This window comes from Solea solea, chromosome 3 (assembly GCF_958295425.1).
Source record: "Solea solea chromosome 3, fSolSol10.1, whole genome shotgun sequence".
Lineage (NCBI taxonomy): Eukaryota > Metazoa > Chordata > Actinopteri > Pleuronectiformes > Soleidae > Solea > Solea solea.
This window is the reverse complement of record NC_081136.1, coordinates 12,072,908-12,085,493: the sequence shown is the minus strand read 5'-3', so window position 1 is coordinate 12,085,493 and position 12,586 is coordinate 12,072,908. Positions and strand designations below refer to the sequence as shown.

Below are 12,586 nucleotides of genomic sequence, written 5' to 3'. Positions count from 1 at the left end.
GAACAGTGCCGAACTGTAGATCAGTTAAAACTACTTAAGAATCCTAAAAATGTGGGTTAGTCTCCAACAACTACCAGGAGTCTGTTGTATTTAGGAACAGCACTGATCGTGAGCGGCATCACAGACCCTGCCGCTGTTTTTCAGTTGGAGTCTGTGCTCCGGTCATGGTGGAAGTACTGAACAATTATTTTTAACTAACTGTTTCTAGTCATTTGATTCAGTTACACCGAAAACACCTGCTTTACAAGTCACTAGTCGCCCACGTTGAGTAGGTACTTGTTTTGTAGTGGAGGTGCATCCTAAACCGTGCCGTGTTGTGGCGAGGCGAGGCAAGTCGAACCAGTGGAAAGTGTCCCCTGATCCTCCGCTTTGCCCTGGGCTTGAACAGCCACATCAGACACCGTCACCCCCTGAACAGCAACAATCGAGGTCCAAAGGATCTGATATTGATCGACTGCTCGGACACGAGCGACTGCCTAGAGATTGCGACCTAATCCAATCCAATTGAAATATAATAGTGATAACAGTCAAAGTTGTAAATTGTTCATGGTGCTTAGTGACGTGATTGATGCCAAGTTGATTCAAGTAAGTCCAGTGGTGGACTGACCCAGTTTCACTGTGGCTGTGTGTCTTTAAACACAAAAAATAAAATAAATAAAAGCAGGAGGAAGTGAAAACCTAAAATATATTCATATTGCTTTGCCCCTATACTCTAATTCTACATAAAAACTGTGTCTTTTACACCCTGTTTATAGTATATCTTCTACCTAACAGCTTCACCACTCACAACCTCTCGTGCAAAGGGTGTGAGAAGAGATCAGCATGAACTTGCGATAGCTGCGTGCCAATGTTTACATGTAACCAGGGAACACACACACACACACACATAACAGAGAGAGCTGTTTGAATTTCAGAGCTGACAAAATCACTCGTTATTTGCTGTAATTTTAGCCGCCCTCTCTCTATCTAGGGTGTGTTTTGCAAGCTACAGGTGCATGTAAATGCTGTGTCCTGGGTGCAGGAAAATGGCACTTTAGCCTCCCCTAGCTAGCTGGCTAAAATGGACTTGAAAACATGGTGTGAATTAGAACTTTTCACTCGAATTAACCTGGTTCTAACATCAGCGCTTATTACATTTGATTATGTGGGCTCCCTGTGCTTTTGCCCACCGCCACCCTTGAATTTGCAGCACTTTCAAGTAGCATCACGCTTTTTTGCACACATCTTCTGTGCTGAAGGGGTTGAAGGAGGTGTAAAAAAAAAAAAAAAAGAGAGAAGTGAATATATTTCAAAGAGTAATTAATCATCTTAATCACACAGATGCAATCCTCCACTTTGGTATTTTGCTTCAAACACCACGAGCTGTTCATCAAAGCCAGCCATGTAGGTAATAACTTCCGCTGCGCATTCACACCCTTCTTAAATTTGCATTTAGATCGCAAGATGATCCCAAGCAAGCCTTTCATAATGTCCATTCATCCTTTTTTTTTTTTTTTTTGTAAAGCTGAAGCCATGCGGTATGGCATGCTATATGGATGCATAGTGATACAACAGTATGTGTCAATTGATTTGTCCTGACTATTGCCTGCTTTGTCTTCTGTAGAATGGCTGTCGTGCCTGAAGGGGGCAGGAAGAAAGCAAGATTTACAGCGATGATCTAAAAACACAAAAACAAGACTAACAAAGGTAAGAGTCTGCTCATTAAGAAAGTGTTACTCAAATAAATAAGGACACGTTCACCATAAAGAGCAGCAAGCAGCTGCTTAGAGCAGGCAGTCAACTGGGAAATCACCGCTTTTAATTTCATCTCCGCCAGTTAAACGCGTGTGCTTCACTTCCTCCTTCCTCCCGGTGCTCGCACAGTCTCACGCTGGGGATCCCACGCCGTTGTAGGTCGGTGGAGAAGGTCGCAGTCGTGGGTCAGTGCCAGCACGCTGATTGTGCCGAGGTGTTGTGTGAAAATAGAGTAGTGTGTGGCTGTTTGTGAACGGGCGTGATGACACTTGAAGCGGATGGTTCCTTTTACTTTGAAATGACATTTATGGAGATCGTTCTGCGGGGTTTATCTGGGACTTTATTTGTTTGAGCCACTTTCATGCAGGTCAGTGCAATAGAAAGGGTTTTACAGATGATTACCATATAAAGCCCTATTCGGACAGGATTAGTTTTACATGAGGAGGTGGGGGGGGAAAGTAATTATTACCAGAGCTTCTCAGTGATTGTATTCCCGTCAGAATGTGCCATGTCAGTAATCATTACCGGACTATATCTCGTGCCAATAGACCAGCAGTAAATATGTGTGTAAATATTCGGTCATCGGTCGTCATTTGATTGTATAGCACGTGTGTTGGAGGACTGGCATCATGTCATTCTGTAGACCAACTCTTCGACGACATTGAACGACTATAAGCATTTCAGTTTATGCCTCCACTGCAGATGTGTGAGTCGGCCATTAAGGGAACCATTGTTGAGGGTCTAAAATATTAAATTCACAAGTACACAATGCCAGGCGTCTGGACTACGACCCTAAAAATGAACTGATAATAACCATCTTTACATTCCGTTCCATACGCAGTCATCTGATGCATTGTAAATAAAAGAAAATGTTTTTCAAGTACATTTATTTGCTGTCAGTCTCCCATGCTGACCTGTGTTGGTTCATAAATCAATTACCGTATGAATCGATTTACATCATATTATCTAGTGCAAGACACTTCACCCTCCTACTTTATTACATCAACGAGCCTTTGTTTGTTTCTATCAGCCACAATCCGCCCTGGCTTTGTTTGCGTAATTCTACTTTTGCTAAATAACTGTCTAGGGAGGGAAATCATAATTCTCAATTTGACCTATTCACGTGGTAAAAAGGGTCGTATTAAGTTTGACCTAGGTCATAAAAATGACTTATTCATACGGTTCATGGTGTCAGTCGGTCATATTTGTACCATCGGTGATAAATTGCGCGGGCATTTTATTACATGCATTTGCATTTGATGGTACTGTGATAAGATGGGAGAAACAATCTTGCTCCTGTAGAGTCTGAGTCACCATGGTCCTCCATGTGATTTAGCCACTTCATTTGCATAGGTTAATTTCAAACAGCACCTCAAATTAGGCTTGAAAGGATAATTACTTAATCTTCCCACTCGTCTCCCCTTCGCCCCCCTTCTACCTCGCTGCTGTGTCTTTTTTCTTTTTTTCCCCCTCCACCCAGGTTATGAAAAACATAGGCTTCCTTGGGCATCTGTTTTCATGCATAGGCCAATTCAGTCCCTTTCTCTCTTTGCTATCGGTTATATTGGTTGGATGTTTCTTTAATTCACTCCCACTCCATGTACTCCAGAGCAAATTGCCTTCACAGACCAGATCATTTCCACAGTATATACCTGGAGCCATCAGCCGTGGTTTGACAGCACGAGGGCAACTTCATTTCCCTTCAGTTGTGAACATGGTGAATACACTCACATGCGGGGGCCAGCAGGCATGTCAACTTAGTCGCGGTCAGTGACAGTAATTATCTCTCTTTGAGCGACGGTCATGTCGCATTTCAGGTGTCGCAATTTTCTTTTCAGGAGAAGCTACGTATGTGCGGTGAAAATGAAGCTGTCATTTGAACTCGGACTGTAAGAAAAATAAATAAAGATATTACAGTAAGGGCTGGAAGATATGGCCAAAACAGTAGAGTCATAGTGAAAGTTATCACAAGAAATGTCAATTATAGACTGTTGAGTAAAAATTAAAGGTTCAGTACGTAATGCTTAGACTGCGGCGTGCAACAAATTGAGGACTCTTCCGCTCACCCCTCCCTTTACCAAGGGCAAAAGGAAACTACGGTGGCCTTCACATTCCAGAAAGGATGACAGTAAACCTCAAAATGCAGACTCTGGTTGGTTTGTCCATTATGCTGCTGTAAAAAAAAATCATGGTGGTGCAAAATAAAAGCCAAAAACATTTTTATTTTTATTCCCAAACACACTACATACTACTTACATAGTATATTCAATAAACCTAGGGTGGGCATACGCAGATCAGTCATAGCCTCGAGCCGGACTCATTTGTCCTCCTTTTTTGTTTGTTTGTTTTGGTTTTTCCAATGACCTGAGATCTAGAGTCTAACAGTTCATTGACTGAAAGCGTGGCAATCAAATATCATTGGTTAAAAACGTAAACTAGGCTTCGGTTTGCTGGCTACGCACTGTAAAGCCAGTGCTGACATGTTTCCACAGATGAACATAAAAACAACAGACGGACCACCGGTACCGCTTCCATTATGTTGTTTTTTTGGCAACAAACAACTGGATGTTGCCAGGAAAGAGCAGAAATATTGCGATCGTTCACGTGGGTATTTACTTGATATGAGGCAGCTTTATTTAGTATGCAGTAAGTTAAGATGGTGCACTTTGCAAAGTATTGTTCTCGGATCTCGCTTGTCAGTTTTTGAAATGGATGTTTTGATTGTGAATAAATACAAATACTGTCATGAAATAATACATTCATTTCTCCACAGAAAAAGAACACACAATTTTCATTTATGTTCATTAGAAACATTTATTTTCAGTCCTTTATTTAGCACACTGTGCTTCCGAACTGCTACTTTATTTTCTTCTGTTTCTCTTGTATCATGCTTCATGCTCTCTGTCTAGGTGGACAGCCAAACCTGTGGGATGTGTCATGTGGTTAAGTGCCACTACATCCCTGGCGGCATGTGCTCTCCATCCACCTTGCAATCAGAGCTTTTCTCGTCCAGACCCTGAGCGCAGGTGGTTCAAAAGAAGAAGAAAAAAAACACAAAAAACAGACAAATAAAAAATGAATCAAGAGATGCAATGGAAAGAAAACTCCTGAAAATGTCCTTTTCCCAGCCAGGATGGGTTTGTGTGTCCAAAGAATCAGAGCAGTCATTTAAATTTGGGGCATGATAATGGTGTTGTCTGTGGTGGAGAGGAGCTTGAATGCTGTGAAATGTGACCTTTTTAGGGCTCTAGTGGTGGTGTGTTGTGCATGTGAAATGCAGTATTACACAGTGTAGGTACTTTTAAGCAGTCATTGTCTTCTAAATGATTAAAAAAAAAAAAAAAAAAAACACATGCAACACTGAGCCTGTGCAAAAACCATGTTCATTTGTGGTTTTCACCTCTTTTTTTCCTTTCTATTTTTTGTACATTTGTTTGATGTAAACAAATGCAAAGACTGGTCTAAACCATTTTTTCGAATAACCACTTATTCCAACCAACGCATGAAGAACACTCTGAACGTTGAACCTTGAAGCTGAAGATGAGTTTCAGCAGCAAAAGACCCTAACTCGTGCCACTCATGCCAATACATCAGGTGTCCTGTGTGCCTGATATAGTGGCCAGTGATTAAGTCTTGAACAGGTTGCTTTTGTCAGGTTTAAATGGAACTTTTATTTTAACATTTTTTTATGAATAAGTGTCAGGAAAAAGTAAAGGTCACGTTTTGTATGTATAGATAAAACATAATGAAATGTCAAGTCATCTATTTCCTCTGAAATTGTCAGAATTCATTTGCCTAGTCACCATGTCCTGAGAGTGATTGCACAATTTATTTGACACATTTTTGAGTTTAGAGATTCTGAAATACATTATCGTTAAAGGTCCAGTATGTAACATTGGACATAAGTATGTTTGTATAATTATATTATCCCTTAAAAAGTTTTTATAGCTTTATAATAAGCCTTTTTTTATGAACTTGTGTTTTTTTTGTTTTTGTTTTTTTGCTTTGGCTGCCATCTCTGCCAGCCCAAAATGGACAAACCAACCAGAGAGTGGATTTCTGTTTTAAAGCAGAAGCTTCTTACACACAAAAAACCCAAAAAATATAATTTCTGCTGTGTGAAGGCTACCATGGTTACGTGATGCAGTTACGAAAGGTCATTGAGGTCAATGGAGGAGTCCTCCATTTGTAACATTCTGCTGTCTCACCATTAGGTGTCACTATTTCTTAAACCCTGCACCTCTAAAGGTAAAGTGCATTACATTTGAATAAAGTGCAATCCGGGAGCAGGTTGCAATAAAGAATATGGAAAGGTTGACAAATTGCTCCTTGGGAGCAATGAAAAATACAAATGATGAAAGGAAAGAAAGGCAATTGCAGGTGATCAATACGCACTGATTCAGAGCGCTAATTCAAATGCTAATATCGGCATCAGTTGTCATGGCTCAGCGTGTGTGACCAGGAACCAAGGCGGAAAATGACCCGAGTGACAGAGAGGAGACATAGAAACATGGCATTGGGAAAAACAAGTGGTCTGACCACCGGGGTAATTAGTCAAACAGACCATTGAGGACCAGTGGCCATGACTCTGCTGCCACATTATCAGCCTCCCCTTTGTCCTTAGAGGTAAACAAGCAGCAAACGAAGACCCGACAACATCAAAACTAAACCCCAGAAATCCCTGCCTCTTACAAATTGAGAGCCAGAGGGCGGCTTTGTGTTCTATCAGGTATGCGGATAGAGAAATTTAGAAGCAAACGGCAAATTAAATTTGATAAACTGGCTGCTATGGTGACAGTGCTTGCAGCCTGTTTGCAGCCAGTGTGTTTAAAGAGATCCCGTATCTCGTTCAAAGAATGAACATTTTCCACACCTGATCCAAGGAGAGCAGATAATGCTGAATTCTTATTACTGTACATTGTGTTCGGTATCCAGTCAAAGGACACGGTCAAAAACCAATGTCCCTGTGGAATAATCAGTGCACAGAAGGTGTGTTTATGATAAGACACTTAAACACTTCCTTTTGCCCAGTTTATCCTGCACACTTGAAACACAAACCGCGCTGAATGGGAACTTAAGAGAGGACGCCCTTGTGCTCAGACCTGAAGGTCGAGAAAGTTGTGGCAGAGAATGCAAACGTGAGGTGAGACTGGCTTATTTACAGGTGGAAATCACACAGGGGTGTCTCTGAAATTCATTTGAGTGAAGATGGAGCCAGACGGATTGATTCAGGAGTTCCGCTGCTTTTAGATAGTCTTCCCTTTTAGCATAGCGTTCACAGGCAGACTTTCTCTGCGTGTCTCATTTTGCACCTTAAAGTGTTGGCATAGTGTGTCCCCATTCTTGTTGAGGCAGAGTAGAGTGAAGTGATATTTCACACAAACTACGTGTTACTGTCATAAATTTAACTTGTGCTGCTTTTCCATTATACAGTTTGAGCACTAATCGGCTTTTCCTTTAGTGATAGTACCATGTACCTAGAACCTAGTACCTCGTACCTGGTACCTGGTCTGGTGAGGTTCCAAGCAACTGAGACGATACTAAAATGTGATGTCAACACACTACCGGCCACTGATTGGTCACAGTTTGTCATCACTGGAAGAGTCATGAGCGCAACGTCCGACACAGGGATCAAACCCGCCATTGTTAAAAACCGGTTACGACGAGCATGCGCGGCAGGTTGTTGGCTTTGTGTGTGACGAAAAGCCACAGACTGAGAAGCAAGTACACCATCACCTCAATGTCCTCCATTGTTTGTGTAAGCGCCGTGTCGATCTCGAACAATCAGGTGAGCGGAGCTCAAGTGAATCCCTCACTGAAAGGATTTGTTCCTCTCACAGTTCAGCTGAGCTGAGCTCTGTTTGCATCTCGGGCGATCGGAGACTGCTGCGAGCCGCTCCCTCCACGATTGAACAAGTCTTTTTAATTAACTGATTCTAATGATCCAGTACACCAAAAAGAACTGCTTTGCCCATCACTACTATGTGTGTTTTTGTGTCAAGTATAAAAAACCGGACAATTTTGTGCAGGTGTGCTGTGATGAGGTACTATAGTAATGAAAAACAACGTGCCTGATACCAAACCGAGTAGGGTCGAGTCCAACCATACTGTACATACTGTACATACTGGTCATATTAACACATTTTGTTGAGTTCTCTGAATGTAGCACTTCACTGAGGCTCTGTTTGTGTGTTTGTCAGATTCACTGCTGGTGGAGTCTACAGGGGCATCTGTTAGCCTGTCAGGGTGTACTCACTGGATTAGCCCCAATAAGGCACAAGATGGTGCTGAGACTGGAGCTGCAAGCATGTGTATATTTACTCTATACTCTGTGCCACTCCAGCAAGGCGAGCTCCACAAGCTCCTCAGAATACACTGGCGTGTTTGTTCGTCTTAACCTGCATATTTTTAGCTCCACTCTCCCGCTCTGCTTTTTGTTCACAGTCAGTGACAAACCTGGGCTTTGTGATGCTCTAATCCCGTCAATAGGCTCCAGATGGATTTTGCTGTAGTTTTGCTGTAGAGCACATACGCTACTGGTACTGTTAGCAGAGGAAAAAAAAAACACATTCAAAATTATTTTCCAACCCCAATAAATCATACGTGTACATACATATAGTGTACACACAGATTCATGCATTCAATCCTGGAAAACCTGGATTATTTTCTTACAGAACAGAACTTTATAACCTTGTTTCAAAGCAAGTGAAAAAAACCTGGAGGTGAATTTGTTTTTGAACTGAGGCCGAGAGTTGTAATTTGGGCTCACAGTTACTTCCTTGTGACTATGTCATACAGCGCACAAATCTAACAAAATATTTTGAAAATGTACTTAATGTCCTACTCGCAATCTTGAGGCAGTATTTTTAGTCCCCCGACCTCACTGGCATGCTGCAAATTAGTCAGACCCTTACAACCAAAGAAAGTGATGCCAGTGATGTAACTTTGTATTGAGTTTGTATGTAATATGGTGGCACGACAGATTTGGCTCAGCTTGAAGTCACAGCCTTTTATATATACTTAAGGGGTTTTGCTTTACCGAAGGACGTGCTGAATGTTTTGAAGTGAAGGCGTACTTTGCAAATTAAGAAGAACAATGCCAAAATGTGCATAACGCAACGATAAAAAGGGTCAAATGGCATAGAGTGTAGGAGAGTTGTGAGAGACCATTTCCATCCTATCTGGTTTTAGAAGGCTACCATACTGACACACAGTACGTTTACATGTACAGTTTCATGGAGCTAAAGCCGTCGTCGGACTAAGACAGGCAACCAGACAACTTGCAGAGTCAGAGTATATGTGGAGGAGATGATCCTTGGTGAGATGGATCGTGCTGTTGTTCTGTACGTTTTCTACATCTTGCACATTGATTGTTTATTGTGACGCAGGAGTAATCAGACTATGAATTGCATTATCCAGGTATGTTAGTCAGACTAAAGGCCTGAGAAAATGTGCTATCTCTCTCCCAGGGCTGTGAGAAAAGAATGATGTCATTGATTGTCAGTGATGGCAGAACTTTTTTCTTGTGTGGTGTCCGACAACAATTGTGTGATTGGGAAGTGGGCGTGGGTAATGCGGAAATGTTGTCATTTCGTAAGAGGACTGAGTTATGCATTTCATTTTCTCGTGAAGTATGGAATGTCCTGGCCAGAACTAATTTTGTTCTTACAACTGCGAGGAAAAGAACACATTTCTCTGTTCTTGTGGAGTATGTACTTAGACTAGCTCGATTTTAGCACACATGCCGCAAATCACGGACCCTGGTATAGTCTCTCACTTCACCATTGGGTGACGGTACAAGTCTCGATGCAGGGAATATGACGCATTCCTACTGTAGAATATGATGATACAGCTTCCACGGACACATCTGGTTCGAGCGGCTCAAAGCTGAAAGGCCCTTCAGGCAGGGGAGTCAGGGTGTCAGCCAGTACGAGGGTCGCCATGTTGAGGCTCAGATGACTATGTTTGGCGATTCTGTTGTCAAAATGTTTTTTTCTGCTTGGTGAGCGGGGCTTAATACTCCACCGATGTTCAGTTTGTGCATGCTCTTTGCGCACGGTTCCAAAATCTGGGCTGCACGTGCACAATTGTCAGATGTAAATGCATGTAAACGCACTGACACTGAGGATAAAAGAGGAGTGACAATTCTCACATTTGTTTTACTTTGCAGACCCACCAATAGATGGCAAATCTTAATGCTATTTAAAATTGTAAATAAATTCAACTGGGGGTAAAGATACAGTATGATGGTGATGACTACTGTGGTGGGAATGCAGTTTGAACTATAGGTGAAGAACATAAAGAAATAGAGCTGTTTGTGGAGCTTGGGCTGCCAGTGGTGGTTGGTTACACTGATACGCCCACAGGGATCTGTCCAGGGGATTGGGATCAGATACTCCATTTGAGCAAAGACATGCTTCATCAAAGACATTCAAATAGAGTAGTCTTCTATTGCAAATTATTCCCCAGGGGTGTGTGCATGTGTGAGAGAAAGAGAGAGTGCGTGTACAAATGTTTGAGTCTCAGTGTGTGTAGGAGAGGGGTGAAGATGTGGAAAAAAAAGAGGAAAAAAGGAAAAATCAAGGGGTGAAGAGGTTAAAGACAGGTGTGTAGGCCTATAAGCTCTTTCTCTCTATCTGTGCGAGGCTGTGCGCTATCATCTATGTGATACTGAACAACATTAAGCACATTCATTATATCGCACCAAACATTAATTTACAGTTAAAAAACACTAAACAACCTTGTGTACCTCAGGTGTCACTCGCCAGCACCATGTAGAATATACTCTACCTTTAGATCCTCTTCAGTGACATGATGGATCTTTAATTAATTCAAAAGAGGTATTTATCATACAGGAGGTAGAAGTAATTAACACATTCGTGCTGCAGTGTCGTCTGCCGCATTTGTAGCAGGTCAATATGCTTTTACTTGATCAGGTCTGACTCACATGTCACTACTCATTAGCCTTCAGGATGCATATTGATATGTTTATGCTTAAATTAATAAAATGAGGACATATTACGGCTTTTATTCAGGCTGTATTTAAGAAATGTATTATATATATATATTTAGTTGACCATGATGTGTCATCGGCGATTAAGGATTCGCTTTTCATGAACTCAGAGTAACTTTATGTTAAAAGCACAAAAATTAATTAGAAAAGAATAAAGCATTAAACATTAAAAGCAGTCTTGAAAAGGTGAGTTTTGAGGAGTGAATTATGAGAGGTCAGAACAGTCACTGTTGGGTTGGGGGTGAGATCCAGAGGGAGGGGGCTGCAGCGGAGAAGGTTCTGTCTCCCAAGGTTTTGTGTTTGTTCCTGGGTGGTGGCCGTGGCAGGTTAGAATCTGAGGACCGGAGTCTGCGGGACGGTGTGTGGAGGTGGAGCAGTTCTGTGTCATGGAGGGCTTTGAAGGTGAGGAGGAGGTCTTTAAAATGCATGCGTTGTGAGATGGGAAGCCAGAGCATGTTCCGGAGGACAGGAGTGATGTGATCTCTGGAGTGGGAGTGAGTGAGTAGGTGTGGAGCGGAGTTCTGGACATGATGAAGTTTATTGAGGTGCTTTGCTGGTGAACCGTAGAGGATGCTGTTGCAGTAGTTAACTTTGGAAGTGATGAATGCAGGGAGTTATGGACGGAGGTGGGCAATATGTTAAATTTAAATACTGGCTATGGTAATAAATAATGATGCAAACAGTTTATTCACAATGAAAATTTTCATTCGTGGCCCTGAAATTCAGTTAATGTTTTGGCTTCTTAGCAGTGAGCTGCAGCTGTAGGTCACAAATACGTTACCAAACGAAAGCTCCAAAAGCTCCAAAAGCTCCAAAAGAAAGCTCCTGTACCCCTCTCAAATTTGTCTCAACCAGAGGAGAAGACAGTGAAAAAACGACTGATGTGAAGCATTTAAATATAGCCGCCTAAACATTGAGAGGAAGTTAAAGACTAATCTGCCAGTGTGCATACTGGCATGTCTGTCTGATTTCCTCACGGACAGCGAAGCAAAACAGAGAGCTTCAGCCTAGCTTAGCTAACACTCTCTCCCTCTCTCATGTTTATTGTGTCTCCTTGTCATCTCCTCCCATCATGTGATAATTCTCTACTACTGCTTGGAGCAGATACACTTTCACTCTCAATCTCTGCTCACACAAAACAATTGAGACTGTAGTCACCGTTTCAAACGCTAAAGGTTGTCGTTATGTTTATTTTACATACTATGTATCCCCTTTAACCATCGTGATGTAGGTTAGGAGATGAGATAATGATAGATTCCTGTTTTTATGAGGATTTTATAACTGTCCCGCCCCTTACAGGTAAAGAAGCTCTATCACTATTAAGCACATTATTCAAAAGCCCTTCAGTATTTTATCATATAAAAAGAGGCTTTTAGCTGCAGGTAATCTGGCTATGGTGCTTTTCCACACTGCTTTTGTCTCTCTTTGAAACAAAGCTCTACTTCATTTTATCACCACGTTCAAACCAAATTGTCAATTTAAAAGGCAGGTATTCAGAGTTTGTGGGGTGTTGCTAAGTGACAGAGAGTGAAACTTAAACACCCTCAAGTTTATTTCCTGGTAAATACAACTTAGGTGTATGTTTTTGACTGACAAAACAACCTCAGCTAATATGCTCCTAATCCAGTGACATAACAACATCTCCTTGTCACATGTGACAAATGTCCAATATCCCCAAATTAATACTGTCCTGTCACAGCTTTACACCTTCAAAGCCCCAACGCTATCTTGTTTCACCAGAGACAATCGCTGGATTTCAGAGGACATGCTGGGTACATTTCCAGTACACACACACACTCACAGAGAGAGAGCAAATCCTTACATTTCTCTCTGGAAAGT

At 41.8% G+C, this 12,586-nt stretch overlaps 1 long non-coding RNA gene across 1 annotated transcript in view; it reads left to right on the top strand.

The window, feature by feature from the left end:
* Positions 1-12,586, top strand: part of LOC131456825 (uncharacterized) — a 235,203-nt gene that overhangs the window by 167,712 nt on the left and 54,905 nt on the right. Inside the window, exon 4 of the long non-coding RNA XR_009239940.1 lies at positions 1,604-1,686. This is a non-coding gene — a long non-coding RNA (uncharacterized LOC131456825). The remainder of the gene's footprint in view (positions 1-1,603; positions 1,687-12,586) is intronic.